At 33.8% G+C, this 16,583-nt stretch overlaps 1 protein-coding gene across 6 annotated transcripts in view; it reads left to right on the forward strand.

Annotated features, from left to right (window-relative positions):
• Nucleotides 1-16,583, forward strand: part of CSMD1 (CUB and Sushi multiple domains 1) — a 1,231,811-nt gene that overhangs the window by 846,286 nt on the left and 368,942 nt on the right. The gene's annotated exons all lie outside the window — the stretch shown is intronic.

Below are 16,583 nucleotides of genomic sequence, written 5' to 3' on the forward strand. Positions count from 1 at the left end.
CCATGTTTCTGTTTCAACTTATCCTGTGTGTCACTCTCTTCCAGGTTGTAGGCAACCTGTACTTTTCATCAAAAGGTGTGATTATGGAGCATCCTGAGCAGAGCAGGAACTGGGTCATTGTTACTTTTGCTTTCCAAGTCAGTTTTCAGTCAAAAAAGAACTGTGAGATGTAACATAATTAGAATAAAGTGGGCAGCCCAATGCTGTAATCCAGGGGTCCTCAAACTTTTTAACCAGGGGGCCGGCACACGGATGAAGTGGCAGGCAGTCATCTGGGGCTGCTTGGTTTCCCCCCCCACAACCCCTGGCAGGGGGGTTCTGTGAGTACCGGGGGCCGGATTGAGGACCCTGGGGGGCTGTTTGAGGACCCCTGCTGTAATCAAATTTACTTTCATCATCTCACTAAATTCCTAAAGAAAAATTGGCGGATCTCAGAGAATCAAGCTCAAGCAGATAGATTTTCCTTGTAGTTTTGCCAGAGGCCAACATGGTTGTTTAAATTTTCTACATTTTCTCAGCAACAGGAAAGGAGCAGATAACAATTTAATCATTGAAATTTGATACAATGTCACACAGAACCAAATTTAAGTGCTATATGATTTCATGGCATAAAGTTTTTCAGATGGCTCTGATTTATTTGTTATTTGGATTTTTAATTCTTTCTGGTACATCTGACTGCATAATTTTTCTCTTAATTTGGTTTTGTAAAATTCTGTGATTTCAGATAACTGAAGAGTAATTCTTTGTACTATCAAGGAACAACATTTTGTGACAGGCAAATAGATAAGTGAAAGATTATTTGTAATTGATAGCATGTGAATGAAACATTAAAAGATCCAAACATCTTTTGGTTTGCTCTTTTCCACTTTGTTTCATAGAACACTTCAACTATTTTCATGGAGCATTTATATGGGGGAGACAACCCTTTGCTTCATGTATTGAAGCAATCAGATTGTTTAATTTGTACTTAACATACATATTTAATGAGAAAAGAAAATATAGTTATATAAATGCAAATTAATTTTACAGTCCTAATTTTCAAAATCATAATCACTAAGAATGTTTCACTATAAAAAACCTGTGTAACCTGATAAAACGTTAAACAAATATTATCTTCCTGACACTAATTGCTACAAACCCTCTCCCCTTTTGTATTTTACTTCAAAGGTACATAGGATTTTTTGCCTGCAATATTTTCTCTAGATAAGCACAGCTTTAAGATACTGTTGTCTAGTAATCTGGTCCCTTATCCAGTGCACAGCACCAAGCACACACTGAGTGGAAGTAATTCTAACTTTTTATTCTACTTTGCACAAAGTAGGGAGCTATGTGGTAATCCACAAAGACTAGGTCACCTCTTAACACATAGTAAATAATTATATACACTTTGAACAATTGTTTACAATTCCATTTAGTCACATCTCATTCTTATTGGTTCTTAGAAGCCTCCTCTCCCTTTAAAGCATTTTTTCTTTTCACTGCAAGTGTTCTGTGGGGAGGGGACTTTGTTAGTAGGAGACTTTCTTTGCTCCAGGGTGGATCTTTTAGTATGCTAATTAGGATAGTTCACAAACAGATCAGGTAATTTTTGGTTTAGTCTCATTAAGCATTTGGTTTTTCTTGAGTTTATCTTGTTACTTCTTAGCTTGAAGTATTTATAGTGTCTATTCCTTCTCCCAGGGCCATCTGTTCTTAACTGTTTGAAAGAATTAAATAACATCCTCTGTTTTCAATATTTTTCTTGTTTTTCACTATAGATATTTACATATTTTGTCTAAATTTTAAGTTAAATAGCAGACTGTCCCTCTATTAATCACTTATCTGATACCCAGTTGACCACAATACTGCACTTCTGTAATTCCCGTGCATGGCAGCATTGTACAGTTCACATCATAGATCTTTTATTATTCCTTTTATCATTTGAGAGTATCCTTCCCTGAGGAGAGGAAGTGGAGAGGGAGGTGCTGATCTTCTCCCTGGTATCTAGAGGCAAGGCATGTGTGAATGGTTCAAAGCTGTGTTGAGGGATGATCAGAGCAGGTATTAGGAAGCGTTTCTTTACTGAGAATGTGGTCAAACACTAGAACAGGCTTCCTTGAGAGGTGGTCAATGCCTCATGCTCATCAACATTTAAAAGACATTGTAACAATGCCCTTACTAATGTGCTTTAACTTTTGGTCAGCTCTGAAGTGGTCAGTCAGTTGGACTAGATGGTTGTTGTAGGTCCCCTCCTACTGAATATTCTATTCTGCTGTGCTCTGCTATGTTCTGATCTGTTCTGTTTTGTTCTGTTTTATTCTACTTGAATCTATTCTATTCTATTGTATTTTAGTCTATCCTATCCTCCTCTATCATATGCCTGATAACAACGGCCATAGTACATGTGTTTCTGTAACTTCTTGTCTTCATGTGAAAAAGGCCACCAATATGTTATTAAATGTAGAAAATGTCAAAGGACATTTATTGCACTTTAAAATACATTTGTTTTCATTTATCTTCATCAAATTATTTTTTTTGTTTTTATTTTGGATTATAAAGACTTAATACATTTTCTTAATCAAGTATTAAAAGTTCAAGTCAAAAGGTCAGGTTCTAGCCTTCAAAAATATTTTGTGCTCTGCTTTTGTTACAAAGTGCTGGGACACAGTTTTGTCATGTTATTTTTCTTCAAGATACATCAGTTTTAGTGAAGATTAAACTTGAACTTAATTTATCCAAATTAATGCTCCCCACCCCAGACTGCAGTTCAAGGTCTCATTCTGCAGGTCTATGAGATAAAATAATATCATGCAAGTATCAGAATTTATGCTAAATACAATAAATTCAATTGTAATGTTCTTATATCTTGGGAGATATTCTACAGTATTTTATGATATTGTGTCTTTACACATATTTGTATGAACATATGGAAATTATGATAATAAAATACGGGTATGTATTAGTGTGATCTTCCTTACAATTTCAAAATAAAAACTAATGTGATAGTCTATATTCTAAAATATTCTGTGTTTATACTTTACTTATAAGGCTTATGTATAGTAATATATAAGTAAAAGGAGAAATTTCAGGAACAGAATAACATCGTTTTGTTAATCACTAAAAAAGGCAAAAGTAAACTTATAACTCCACCCAAGGTTTTTTTGCGGGATTCATTGACATGTAAGTCAAATTTGCATTGTTCTTATATCTTAAAATCTGTTTTACTTGGTCACTGGCCCATGTGGTCTGATGAATGTTTTACACTGTATTTAAGGTTCTAGCCAATATCTTCATGTTTCTAAATGGATAAGAATTTCAACAAGAAAGTCATTGAGCACACATCTTTGGAAGCAAGATAGCTTATTTTAAACTGGTCTAAAAGTCTTTGTAATTTATCTCTAAAGGCAATCTTCCTTTTTTTTTTTCCTGTTATTGACAGCACATTTTGATATTAAGTAAAATTTAAATATTTTTTTCTGGAATTATTTATTTATACATTATAGACTGATTTAGAAGTACATCATATAGTACTGCAGAGGGAAAACTGCAGCTATCCTTTTCTCCTATTCTCTTTATATTTTGATGGAGTTTTTACAGAATCTCATTGTATATTCATTACAGATGATGCTTAAGCAAATTGACAGAAACTGTTCTGTTTACCCATATATAATTGAATTAGATCCACATAATGGCTTGTGCCCCAATGTGTTCTTACAGGGCACTATTACCTGCATATTTGAGCAGATTGCCATATGGTTTTGAGACTAATGACCAGAGATTATCTTCACTGATTCTGGTGTCATTTTATACCAATATAGGTCAAGAATAGCTCTATTCTATTTCTTACAGATGCAAAGATGCAAAGTCAAAGTAGATGGTATAAGAGTCAAGCCTTTAATCCTTAAAGTCAGTCATATTTACCACTTCCTCTTAAGGCAGATAATTTTCATGGCACAGGATAAAAAATATAAATAATTATCAGAGATGTGAAGGACATTTTCAGTATAAGTATAGGATTTGAGAAAGTAGTTTTAGGTGTGGGACATTACATTTTAAACCTGAAGTAGGTAGACTTCTATCACCCAAAGCATTAAAGATGTAATTAGGTTTTGTGTTGTGCTTTTTACTTTTGGAAATTTAAACTATGAGAAGCATTGCTGCACAGGCTCAAAATGTGTATGCTGTCACACTATCATTATCCTTGTGGCTTTTGGGAGAAGTTATTTTGTTTCCTCACCATGATTACTAATAGAATATTAATATTTTATATAGGTGGATGCAAATAGCTTAATAACTGATTGTGTTAAAAGTATTTTAAATGTTTAAATTTAAATGTTAAAAAATGTAAAAAAAATGTTAAAACAATTTTCCTGTATAGTTGTGGTGGGTTGACCTTATCCAGCTGTGAGGTGCCCACCAAGCTGCTCTCTGACTCCCCCTCCTTATCAGGACAAGGGGAGAAAACAAGGATGAAAAAGCTCGTTGATCAAGACAAGGACAGGGAGAATGCTCACTAATTACCCTCATGGACAAAATAGACTCCACTTGGGTAAGATTAATTTATTACCAATTAAAAATAGAGTAGGATGGTGAGAAATGACAAAAACTTCTAAGGCATGACTCTTCTACATCCTCCCCACCGAGCAGTGCAGTGGAGTGGGGAATGTGGGCTGCACTCGGTTTGTTAACAGCTCCTCTCTACTGTTCCTTCCTCACACTTTTCCATTGCTTCAGTGTGGGGTCCCTCTCTTGGGATACAGTCCTTCATAAACTGCTTGAATATGGATCCTCCTCACTGGCTGCAGTTCATGGCTCCTTTTCTTGTTATTCATGGCCATTAAATGACAAAGTTTGGTGTCACATGCTAACATTCTTACTGCCTTCTAGACTGTAGGTATTTCAGATCTGTCAAAAATAGCCAGATTGCTTATTGTTTTAGTTTAAATTTTCGTAATTTTTCTGGCTCAAAAAATGCATTCTAGTTTAATACAAGGTTACTTAAATATTGTATTTAGAGTATTATCACAGTATTTATTGGATAAAACGTAAATTTGTGAGATGAAACAAACAGATATAACATACACTTCTGAAAGCTAACCTATTTGTGAGACAATAATTTAAACAATTTTATTTTAATAGTCTGAGGTATTAGACAAAGTGATAGAAGGATATTTCAACATGAAAATCCTTATGTGTTTTGTTTACTTCAACAGGGCTAAAATTTCAGCCTTGAATTTTGATTTACTACAGTAATACCAGAAATTATGTAGAAAACAAATTGTTTCTCATTTCAAAAGTATGGTAGGGCCAACAAGCCATGTAGTTGTATATTTTAAAAACACAGTAGGAAGAAAAGCTTGGAGGGAAATGTAGCTTTCAAAGTTAGTTTAAGTTAATCTGGAAACATGGATGCCAAATTTTCATATTCATATTTTTTCTTATTCATAATTTAAACACAGGGCAAACTTATTTGCATGTTTTATTCAGAATGAAGTTAACCTCAATATTTTAAAATTTCTTCATAGTATATAACATTACCTAAAAACTGTCCAGAGTTATATAAACCCTTGGTATTATGACAATACAATGTCCATGTAATATTACTAAACTTTTATTACAGGAAATCAGCAGTTATTAATTCATTTCCATCATGTACCTAAAAAATCCTGTATATATAAATATATATGAGCAGTTTATATGCTTTAAAAATTTAACTAAGAGGTTTTCCGCGTGGAGCAGGGTCCTTCTTATGGCATCAAACACTTCAGGACACAAGGGTCACAATTCATTTGGCTGTTCTCAGGTGTTTATTACTGTTTGAGATGCTCAGGTATTCAGTGTCCATGTGAGGATAGCAGGAATGACACCAGAAAATCCATACTCTTCTGTTAGGCAGAATGCAAAGGCATCTTATATGACAGAAAATATTCGAGTGTGGTCATCTGAATTTAGCCCAAAGAAGGATTCACTATATCCTGACTTACTGCTTGCTTTTCCTCTAAAAGTTCTTTTCCATAAATATGAACTTCCATTAACACAGTAAAATACTTTCTTTAAGAGGGTTCTAACTTGGCTGTGTGTGGCTCAGACCTTTCAATTTTTTATTCTGAACAGCATTAAACAGTAGTTGAACTCTAAGACTGTATGCATTTCTAGCAAATTATTCCCACTGATATTTTATGTTTTTGGAGGCATTTACTTCTATAAATATTTAGGCATCTCCCTGTACCTCTGTAGGTTTTCCAGTGTTTACTTCAATTGCCTGGTTGCACAATACAGCATGATGCCAGATCAGTCACCCTTCTAAATGAAATAGTTTGTGCCCTTGGAACTATTTTGCCATAATAACAAGAAACTGACAGGCTGAAGTACTCCTCAGAGAAAACAGGTGCTTATGGACCTTTCTGCTACTGTTGGCAGACTGTTAGTACTGAAGGAAACTATATTTAAAATTATTTTCATAGCTACAGAATGTATGAAATACAGGGTGTACTCAACAAGTTCAGCGAAAAATAACATTTGAGTTAAAACTACTTAGTTTGCTTGTAAGAATATAGATTTCCTATGATGAATTTTTGTTTAATGTCATGAACACATAACCCTGTTATGCTGTTACCGTTATCTCCTGGATATTTCACTGGCCAACACAGCATTATAATGAGGGTATATGAATTCCCTCAATGTATCTAGTACATTGATGTTTGAATTGGGACATGCAGAATTCATTAGATTTTTTAAAAATATCTACCTTTTCTGAAATCTGAATGTTTGTCATATTTTGTTCATGTTTTACATGAAGTTCAAGTAAGAATTAAAATGTCAGAAAACTCTTGAGGAATGATGCTATTAAATAAGTAATTTTCAAGGACCTGAAATGAATTGCCTGAAGTACTACATGATAATACCAGAGCTGAGATCTAACTCTCCAGATTCCTACGTAGGGCTCTGTCTAGAGAATGATTTGTGTTTTTAAAAATGGAAGTGCACCTTTGATATATAACCCTTTATTTCTTGTGCTCTAGTAAGTCACATATGCACTTGAGATTAATTAATAAAATTAATCTATTCTTTAAAGACTAGGAAGTAAGACACAGTCAAGCAGAGTAAACCAAGTATGTTTTTCCTCCTTGAATTTCTGAGACCAAAAAATTCATATGCTCATTTAGCTAGTAACATTCTCAGCTTTTATTTAAACTGGAGCTCTAATCTAGTGATTAATGTATTCTTAGTTAGTTTATGTATAACTTGTTTTTAACAAATGCTAACTGGGAGCTTTTAATTTTCAAATTTAAAGACCAATATTTTCAGACCCTGTTTTGAACAGTAAAGTATTTCTTTAATTTTTATTGTTTCCATGTCTTTCTGCAAGTGGGTGCTGCTCACCATTTTAGAAAAATTGATAAAAATGTTTTGAAAAAGATATAAGCACAGTTGAATTATTTTTCATGAATGACAAGGTAATCAATACATGCTTTTTTACATTCTTTTCCATGGATCTGTTAAAAAAAAAATAGTGTTTCTTTAAAACTTATACTTGTTTCCCATGCTGCGTTCATATCTATATTTGTTTCTTAATGATATTCTGACAGTTGGAGCAGCAGCAGGAGCAAAAATGAAAACCATATACTTGACATTTTTCTTTGGCAAAATATGAGAAATAGAAGAACTTGATACTATGTCACCGAATTGTCTTTAAAATTGTTCAAAAGTTACGAATTGCAACCTTTTAGTGTGAACGTATAAATGAGTTTTTGTCTTTTACAATTCTGCTTTTTATTGTTTTAATTTTCACTTTCAGAATTAATTCAAGATGATTGATATATCATTGTTACATCTCATGTAAATTTGTGAGACATTAATTGGGCTTTGATATTTGACTTAAAAAATAACTTTTAATGTTTTACACTACTCTGTGTATTTAGAAATGGCAACGTATTTATATATATATGAAACAAACCAAAAAGAGAAGAAGGAATATGTCTTAATGGTTAAGATGGTAAACTGAAACATGAAATGATATCTAAACACAATTGCTGAAGTCTAAAATCTAACTTTGCAACAAGCTTCTCATCTGACAGATTGTGGCAGCTCTGTTAACTCTAAAATCATATTATGTTTGGGGTTTTTTTGTGTGTCCCCCCTGAACAAGAAACAAAACTGTGTTTAATAATGTGCTTATTGTCCTACTATGGATGTATTTAAATTACTCAAATAGGTGGTTAGTTATAAGTATAATTTACATAGATAATAGTTAACAGTAAAAATGGCACTTCATAGTAACAAGAATTTTATTATTCCAATTTCTGCAGTTCATTCTGTTATTTTTCTAATTGTAGCTTCCAGCCACTCTATGTCTGTACTTACTATGTGTGTACATTATCAGAAAGTTTTTCCTTACAAGACTATTCTAAGTTCAATGTTAGATCCATTCCTAAACTTTACTACATAAACAAAGTGAACTGATTCTCTTAAGATTATTGCTATTGTGGTTTTTTTTTCAAAATATCAAATTATTCGGCCTTAATTAACTTACTGAAGAATGATGATATTGGGTATGGAAAGCACATTCAACACAGAGAAGGAAAAAAAGCTATGTTATCAAGCAATCCGAAGAATGAAAATTGATGGGAGAAAAGACAATCTGTTTACTTATGTTAGAAACATACGGAGTATGGGCCAGGCAGCTGGTGAGACTAATTATGAAAGAAGCTGTTGGACAAAAAAATTAGTATTAGTATTAGTATTCTATTACTTTTTTCTTCTTTTTTTTTTTTAAACAGTATCAGCACCTTTTATTTTAATATTATTACTAATTTAAAATGTATTATTACTGTCATTTGCTTTTTGTCTTTATTTATTTTCTACCAGGTGTGGTTATTAGGTTCATTTTCAGGTCACTAGTGAGGGCTAAAAGGAAAGTAAGTTCCTGTGAATAAGAAATATAAATCTTAAGGCCAATACTGAGAAATAAGCAAATTTGGGTTTTTAACCACATTTTAAGAATATACAATTGTTGCATAAAGGTAGGACTAAATGCCCTCAACATTTCTTTAAAATAAGAAACAAAATAATCCATATTTCTTCAGTAAATTTGCTGTCACTCAACAAAAACTGCAGGACAGGTAGTTTTTCATGGCCTAACCTTTATATTGTATGTTTGGAAACAGCTTATTTCAACCTGGGAGTTATGGGTTATTCACTTTGTAACTTAATTGCAGCTATACTTATGACAAATTTTGAGTAATACTACTGCGATTGATGGGTTACTTTTTAAGGACTCTGAGGCAAAATAAGTAACTTTTTTTCATAAAGGAACATAAAAAAAAATGTTTTGTTGTATTTCACTTTACAAAATTCAATCTCAAGAGTATCAACAACTCTTATCATTTCACTGGTAGAAGAGGAAAATTGGTCACTGGGTATTCTATATTAAAAACATTTTCTGTTTTCTAAATTAGTGACAGTTTTAGGTACGTATTTTTTACATCTGAAATGAAATGTTTTCACTGGATCTCAAGAAAATTCCTTGATAGGATGAAAATGTGCATAGACATGATGTTTATTACCTTTAATGCGTTAAAATAATGCTGAATCATCTTTACTATCTGGAAAACATCAGATGACCTACAACTGGAACACAATTTATATCTCTCTTTGGAAGCTGTTGCTACCGAAGTTTGCATTATCTGGACATAAAATTTGCCCAATACTATTGTTATGGATGGAGTCATGCACTTCACTCGCAAGAGAAAAGCAACAGTATATTTTATTGATATAAAACAGTGAGTTAACAAAGTTCGGTGGTAAATGTGACAGCAGTTTAACAAGATTCAGTGAAAGGGTACACTTGATTACTGCATAATGGACAGGATCAGACAAAACTGGCAGGGAAATCCTCCCATTGAGTCATGAGGTTCAGAAAGAACCCCACTGTGTTCTAAATTACTAAGAGAGACATTTAGGTGTAACTGGATCAAGGTATGGTCAACAGTTTATTGCTAAGGAATTATATGTGCACAATCAACCCTTTATATCACTTAGCTAATATTTCAGAGTTTCAGGGCTCTTACTCCCAATTCACTTACTATCTCTCAACCTCAAAGAGTAATCTTGAGAGGTGTCCTTACTCAAGAAGAGATCCTGTTGTGCAGGCTGCTGCTGTGCAAGAGAACTCAATGGCCCCTGGGATGTCTGCTATTTATGGAGTAAGAGGACTGACCCATAGTCATATTAGCATACTGCCTACAGATGTTAGTCTCTTCCTAACTTGATTTGGCTTTAGTCAGACCTTGCTCACACTGCGGTTAGGTGGGCACATTGTTCAGATTAGCCCTTGGGTATTGTGTTGTTATCTGTCTCTCCCAAATTCACTTTGAGCTGGATGCAGCCATCATGACCAGACACATACATTAGCACCACAGCTGGTGGTCATCACCTGATCAAGGTTATGGGAAATAAAGGTCAGGTTGGAACAGGGGGACCACACCATCCCAATTATATATACCCATGTTTATGTATGGACACAGGCATCTGTGCCTTCAGGTACAACTGCTGTTTTTAATTTTTTCTTATCCATATAAGCTTAGGCCAGTCTGACCATTGATGGAAATTTAGGCAGAACTGTAAAAATAAGCAAGATTGTTATACATAATAATAAATATACTTTCTTTCAATCTGATAATCTTTTTTAAAGGTCATAATTTTCACTCTTTCTCTTCTTTCGTATATTGATTACTAATACTTCAGTACAGGTCTGAAGTTATAATCACTAGTCTACTGCTAAATTATTTATAATTTTGGATCCATCTTCTCTCTTAAGGTTCTTGACTCTTGTAGATGATTCTTTAAAAAGTTTTTTTTAAGAAACTTAACATAGTCTGTCTACTTAAGATAACCCCACCACCTTTTTCTCAATTATGCATGTAAATAATAATTAATGTAAACATAATTCTCTTTTTGTATTGCATACAAGCCCAAAAGTGAATAAACTTCTTGTAAAAATAAAGGAAAAAAAAACGCCAACAGAAACAAATTTGGTTGTACTTGACACCTTTCAATTTTGTATCATTTCAAGGAAAATAGTGTTACATAATGAACAGAGAAATTAATTAGTAATCTGGATACTATTGTTTCTCAGGCTATTGGATTGCCTTTCATCACTTATTTTTTGGCTCTCTATTTCAGTCTAAAATTGTAGTAATAAGGACTGGTGTCCTTTGTAAAGTATATTGATATCTTTGAGTAAAATTCTTTATGAACTCAACTGTTACCATTCATTCAAAAACAAACAAGCAAAAAAAATATTTAAAAATCCTCTATAACATTCCAGAGTCAGTAATTAAAAGAAGGGGGGGGGGGGGGGGGGGGCATGACGGGATGGGACAAAACCCACAAAAGAAAAAAAAACAACCTACTTTTTTTTTTTAATGTATTTATTTTCTTCTAATGTGAGTAAAGGTAAACAGGCCTATAGAGGGGACTATAGGCAATGGGCAACACGGTGCAGGAGCAGTCTTGGCAATGTGTAAGGCACTGTGGTCAGTTAACCCCAGTAGGCAATTAGGCAGCTCAGCCTCACCCAGCCACCTGCTCACTCCCCTGCAGTACAATGGGGGAAAACTTGTGGGTTGAGATAAAGGCAGTTTATTAAGTAATGTAGAAGCTGCATGCACAAGCAAAGCAAAACAAGGAATTCATTCGCTGCTTCACATCAGCAGGCAGGTGTTCAGCCATCTCTACGAAATCAGGGTTCCATCACATATAACAGATACTGGGGAAGACAAACACCATAACTCCAAACATCCCTCCTTCCTTCTTATTCCCCCAGCTATTTTAGCTGAGCATGACATCGTATGGTATAAGATATCCCTTTAGTCACTTGGGGTCAACTGTCCCAGCTGTGTACCCTCCCAGCTTCTTGTGCACCTCTCAGCCGACTCACTGGTGAGGCAATGCCAGAAACAAAGAAGATCCTGATGTTGAACAGCAAGCACTGTTCAGCAACAGGTAAAACACCTCTGTGTTATCAACACTGTTTCCATCACAAATCCAAAACATAGCCCCATATAAGATGCTACGAAGAATAATAGCCAAAACCAGTGCAGGCAGTCACCAGTTTCACACGATTTAATGCAGGGATCCTCAAACTTTTTAACCAGGGGGCCAGTGCGTGGATGAAGTGGCAGGCCGTCATCTGCGGCTGCTTGGTTTCCCCCCCAACCCCGGGCAGGGGGGTCTGTAAATACCGGGGGACGGATTGAGGACCCTGGGGGGCCGTATCCAGCCCCTGGGCTGTAGTTTGAGGACCCCTGATTTAGTGGATCACATCAACAACAGTGCTGGTTATAGGGGCTTGGATTTAGGTTCTAATGAAAATACTACATTGTTTTATGCAGTTATATTAGGTCCTTAGGCTTCTACTTTAGTTACTGGCATATGGGGAAGTAAATATAGCAAATATTTAGGGGCAAGCAACCAGCATAGCCCTACGGGGTCCATTAACTTTGTGCACCACATCTCTCCTGTGAACACCTAAAATGTTGGAAAGTTCCTAATATATTATTTAATGAAGTTGTGGTTTTATTAAACATTTGCACTGATGTTTGTTGTTTCAGAATTTCTTTATTGTTTTCATTGTTGACTTGAGTGACCTGAAACCCAGGTACATACTTACATTCTTGAAAAAAGAGATGCCTAAGAGCTATATTTATAATAAATTCTTGTTCCCGTTATTTACAGATGTTCTGTGTTTATATGATCCTGAGAAGAGAGAGGGAAGTGCTGTTACTTTCTTAAAGAATCTTTGCAGAAAATGTTTTTAGTGTTGTGTTTAAAAAACTCCCTCATATTTCAGAAAATGTTCCCATAGCTATATTTTCTTCATGCTTATTTTTGGCATGGTCTGTAATTCTTTATAGAATTATATATTTCTGTAAGTCATTTCTCTGTATTTATAACTTCTACCTAAAAATAGTGATTTGGACATTTTTGTGGGTTTTGGCTTGGCAAAAAGGAGATGTCTGTAGTTCAAATTTAATCATCCATAGAATTTGTACATAAGAGATACCTAGTTTTATTGCTATATGTAGTCAATGATCTATGTTTCCTATTTCACAGGAATTTGAAAATAGTCACAGTGACTCTTAAGACTTGAAGACATCACTGTAGGAGGGGTAGGCTAGGGAGCAGCACATTTTTTACAATTTTAAGGAATACTGGATCCTTGTATGTATTCTGTAATGCTAGTACCATCTTATGATGTTGCTTCTGTATTATGTTATTCTTCAAGTGAAGTAGGTGCTCTGAAACCTGTTTTAAAGCTCTGGTTTAAATATCTGGCTTGTTTCATTATGAAATTTCAAAAAGATTTAAGAAACTGGAAGACTGCAGCAATATTTTCATGTTTGTGCCTGTAGCAATGACTTCTTTTGGTTACAAATCCCTTTGAGCATGAGGTGTCTGTAAAAGATATGATAGAGTCAAAAAATTTGGATGTTTCAAATTTCAAATTTTTCATGAAATCAGGAAGAAGATGCATAGTAGGAAAATACTATCACATTTGAAGCTAATAGGTCAATGAAATAGAGTAACTTATAACAGTTGCAAACATCTTTCATCAAAAGCCTTTATAAAGAACACATTTTCTTGAGGTTTTTAAAACCTCAGATTGAGGATCCTCAATTCCATTTCCCTGTTCTTCATATATTTTTCTGTAGTTTTACTGAGACAACAAATAGTGTCACTTCATTTTCCCATATTTAAGAGATGCTCCATCAAGGAGACTCCTGTGGGTTTTTGTTGGGGGTTTTTTTGGTGGTGGTGGTGGTTTGGTTGTTTTTTTTTTTTTTTTAATAAAACACATTATCACTAGCACATATGTGCTTTTTTGATCTGCTTGTAAGTATGACACATCTTATGGATATTTCTCTTTTCTGCTTGCATCTTAAGACAAAATTTACTGTTCTCGCTTTTTACTTTATACTTACAATATTGAATGCATAGATTTCTAACTTATTTAAGAGATAATAAAATAGGTCTTACTAGTAGTGAAAAGAACATGTACATGTAGGCATTTTGGAAATGTCATATTGCCATGTTCCCTACTGCTTCTTCCAGGAAGAATGTCCATACAGAAATTCTGTTAGTACAACTCTGGTGCTGTCTTTCCCAATTACTTACTATAGCACTTATGCCAGCAGAAATATAAAGTGTGACAGTGTCTATGAAAAAAGAAAATGCTTCTAGGAAAAAAAAAAAATATTATTACAGGAAATTCACTTGCAGTGCTTGTATAGAGGTACCTCCTGAGGTGTCTCATATTTTTAAGCTTTCTTGGGATTTAGTCTATTTAACTAATCCTAAGTAATAATTCTGAATTGCTTACAAGGGAATTTTGTCTCTTGTATTTCAGAAAGAAGACAGGATCATTCTTCTTTAAGAACTATAATTGGTCACTCAGAAACAAATATAATGGGTTTGGAAGTAATTTTTGTATTTCCAAATTTTTAATGAAAATTAATTCTTTCCTTTATTTTAATCAGTTCAGAGTAAGCATATTTAATGATGATGATTAGATTAGTATTACTATTGTTTGTGTTTTTTTTAAATGCAAACCAACATTGAATCTAGAGAAGCATCTCAGCTGCTTTTTTCACCTCAGTATATAAATCAATATTATTTAACGACATACAGGTATATTTTTTTTGCTGATATTCGCTCAATCCTTTTAAGTTTTTCCCATGCTGCATTCATATCTATATCTATATGAAAGTGTCTTATATTCTTTCTCAGAAATAAACTGATAAGCATCCACATAACAAGTTTTAAATGCTTCTGATGATTCAGAGCTTTATCTACAGAGGAACTAATTTTGTCTTAAGAAAAAAGTATCTAAATAAATTTTATCTATGTAAGCATTAGTCTCCCATAGCCATCCAAACTCCCCATGTAGTCAGTGGAAAGGGTAACTAAAAGGCAGTTTGGTTCGCCTTAGGCCAGATAATGTGATTTGTGTTCTGGGTGCCATTTTCTGTTCACTGACTGTAGGAGGAGCTATCATTAGACTGGGTGCTTAATGTTTACATGGTAAAGTGTAGGTTTCATGAATCAGATTAAAGGAATTTAAGTTAGACCTCTACCTCTTAAGTCTCAACCATTTGAATGCCTTTCCAACACATTCTATGTGTTAGCATAGAACAATAGCATGGAAGTGAAGATAACAAGACTTTGTTTAATAGTGTCTAATGTTTCTTCACACACAATGTATTTTCCATAAAGAAATTTTTCTTGCTGCAGTTCCTATATACTTAAGCAGGTCTTTAAATCCTTCTTTTTTTTTTTTTATATCTAATTACTTATTTGTAACTTATTCTATTATTAAAGTGATGAACATTCACTTTTGTTTTTAAATTGTAATGTAAAAGATTATGTGAGTCTAACCAAATTGAGCATATTTAAATAATACATTACCATATTTTATCATGGATTATTCTGTCAGGTTTCCTCCCCCAAATAAAATAAAAATTGCATTAAAAGTAAAAATCTTATATATGTAGTTATTTTTATTGCCAGAAAAAAAAAAATGCTGCTTTTATGCTTCTGCATATGTTTCTTGCTTTTCTTTGGCTTTATTAGTCTTGATTTAGTAATGACATTTTGCATGTTAACCACTGTTACAATCTATGAATACTAGAAGGTAAATAAGGATCATATGGAAATGTATGCTATTTTATCTACAGCATATTCCTGAAATTCTTGTGATTATGGAAACATAATGTAGATAATGCAGTACACATTATCTCAAAATCTGGCAGGTCTGCAAGATATGCTGTAAAGGACCCATATTTGATCTCAAAACAATACCTCTGACATATTGTCAAAATAAATATACAGGTATTTGTGTTAATAATGTTTTTCATAGCTATGGATATGCTAGGACCATTTCGCTTTAGCGCTTTTTTTTTTTTTTCCCCCCCAAAAAAACCCCAAAACCTCTTTCTCTTTTACCTTTAATGATACTCCTGTAAAACATTAACTTCACTTCAAAACATAAAAGGGCTTTTAGTCCTGGAGTCAATTTTAGCATGCATTTAAAAATATAAACATACAAATAGCAGAGATGGCAAAGCAAATTATGAAAAGCAAGATGGATTTGTAACAAGAGGCAATATATTATCTTTAGATCAATGAGTGTTTTATTGAAAACAGACTTTTCTTTGAGTTAGAAACTAAAGCAATAGAGTTCAATGTAAGCCTCATCTACTCTGGTAGTGTAAGTTCCTCTCTGGAGTTTATGTGACTAGACTATTTCCATTCCAACACTAAGAGAATAGATTTGCTGGCTTTCTGTTTCAATATTGAGAAATTTTAAACAATTAGCTTAGCTTGGACGCTGCCTTTTTACATAGCTAAAATTTGGGTGAGATTAATTGTGCCTTGATAATCACATAGAAACAAACTTAAGTGGATGGTAACCATTGTTTTTTCATGTGTTGCTGCCAAAACAGCAGCATAATATGGCTGATGCAGAAATCCCAGATGACCCAAACAGTGTTTTTAGCAACAAAACAGAAGAAAAGTTAACTGCATTTTCATGCAGTGGCTGA

This window comes from Falco punctatus, assembly GCF_963210335.1.
Source record: "Falco punctatus genome assembly, chromosome: 5".
NCBI classification, from domain to species: domain Eukaryota; kingdom Metazoa; phylum Chordata; class Aves; order Falconiformes; family Falconidae; genus Falco; species Falco punctatus.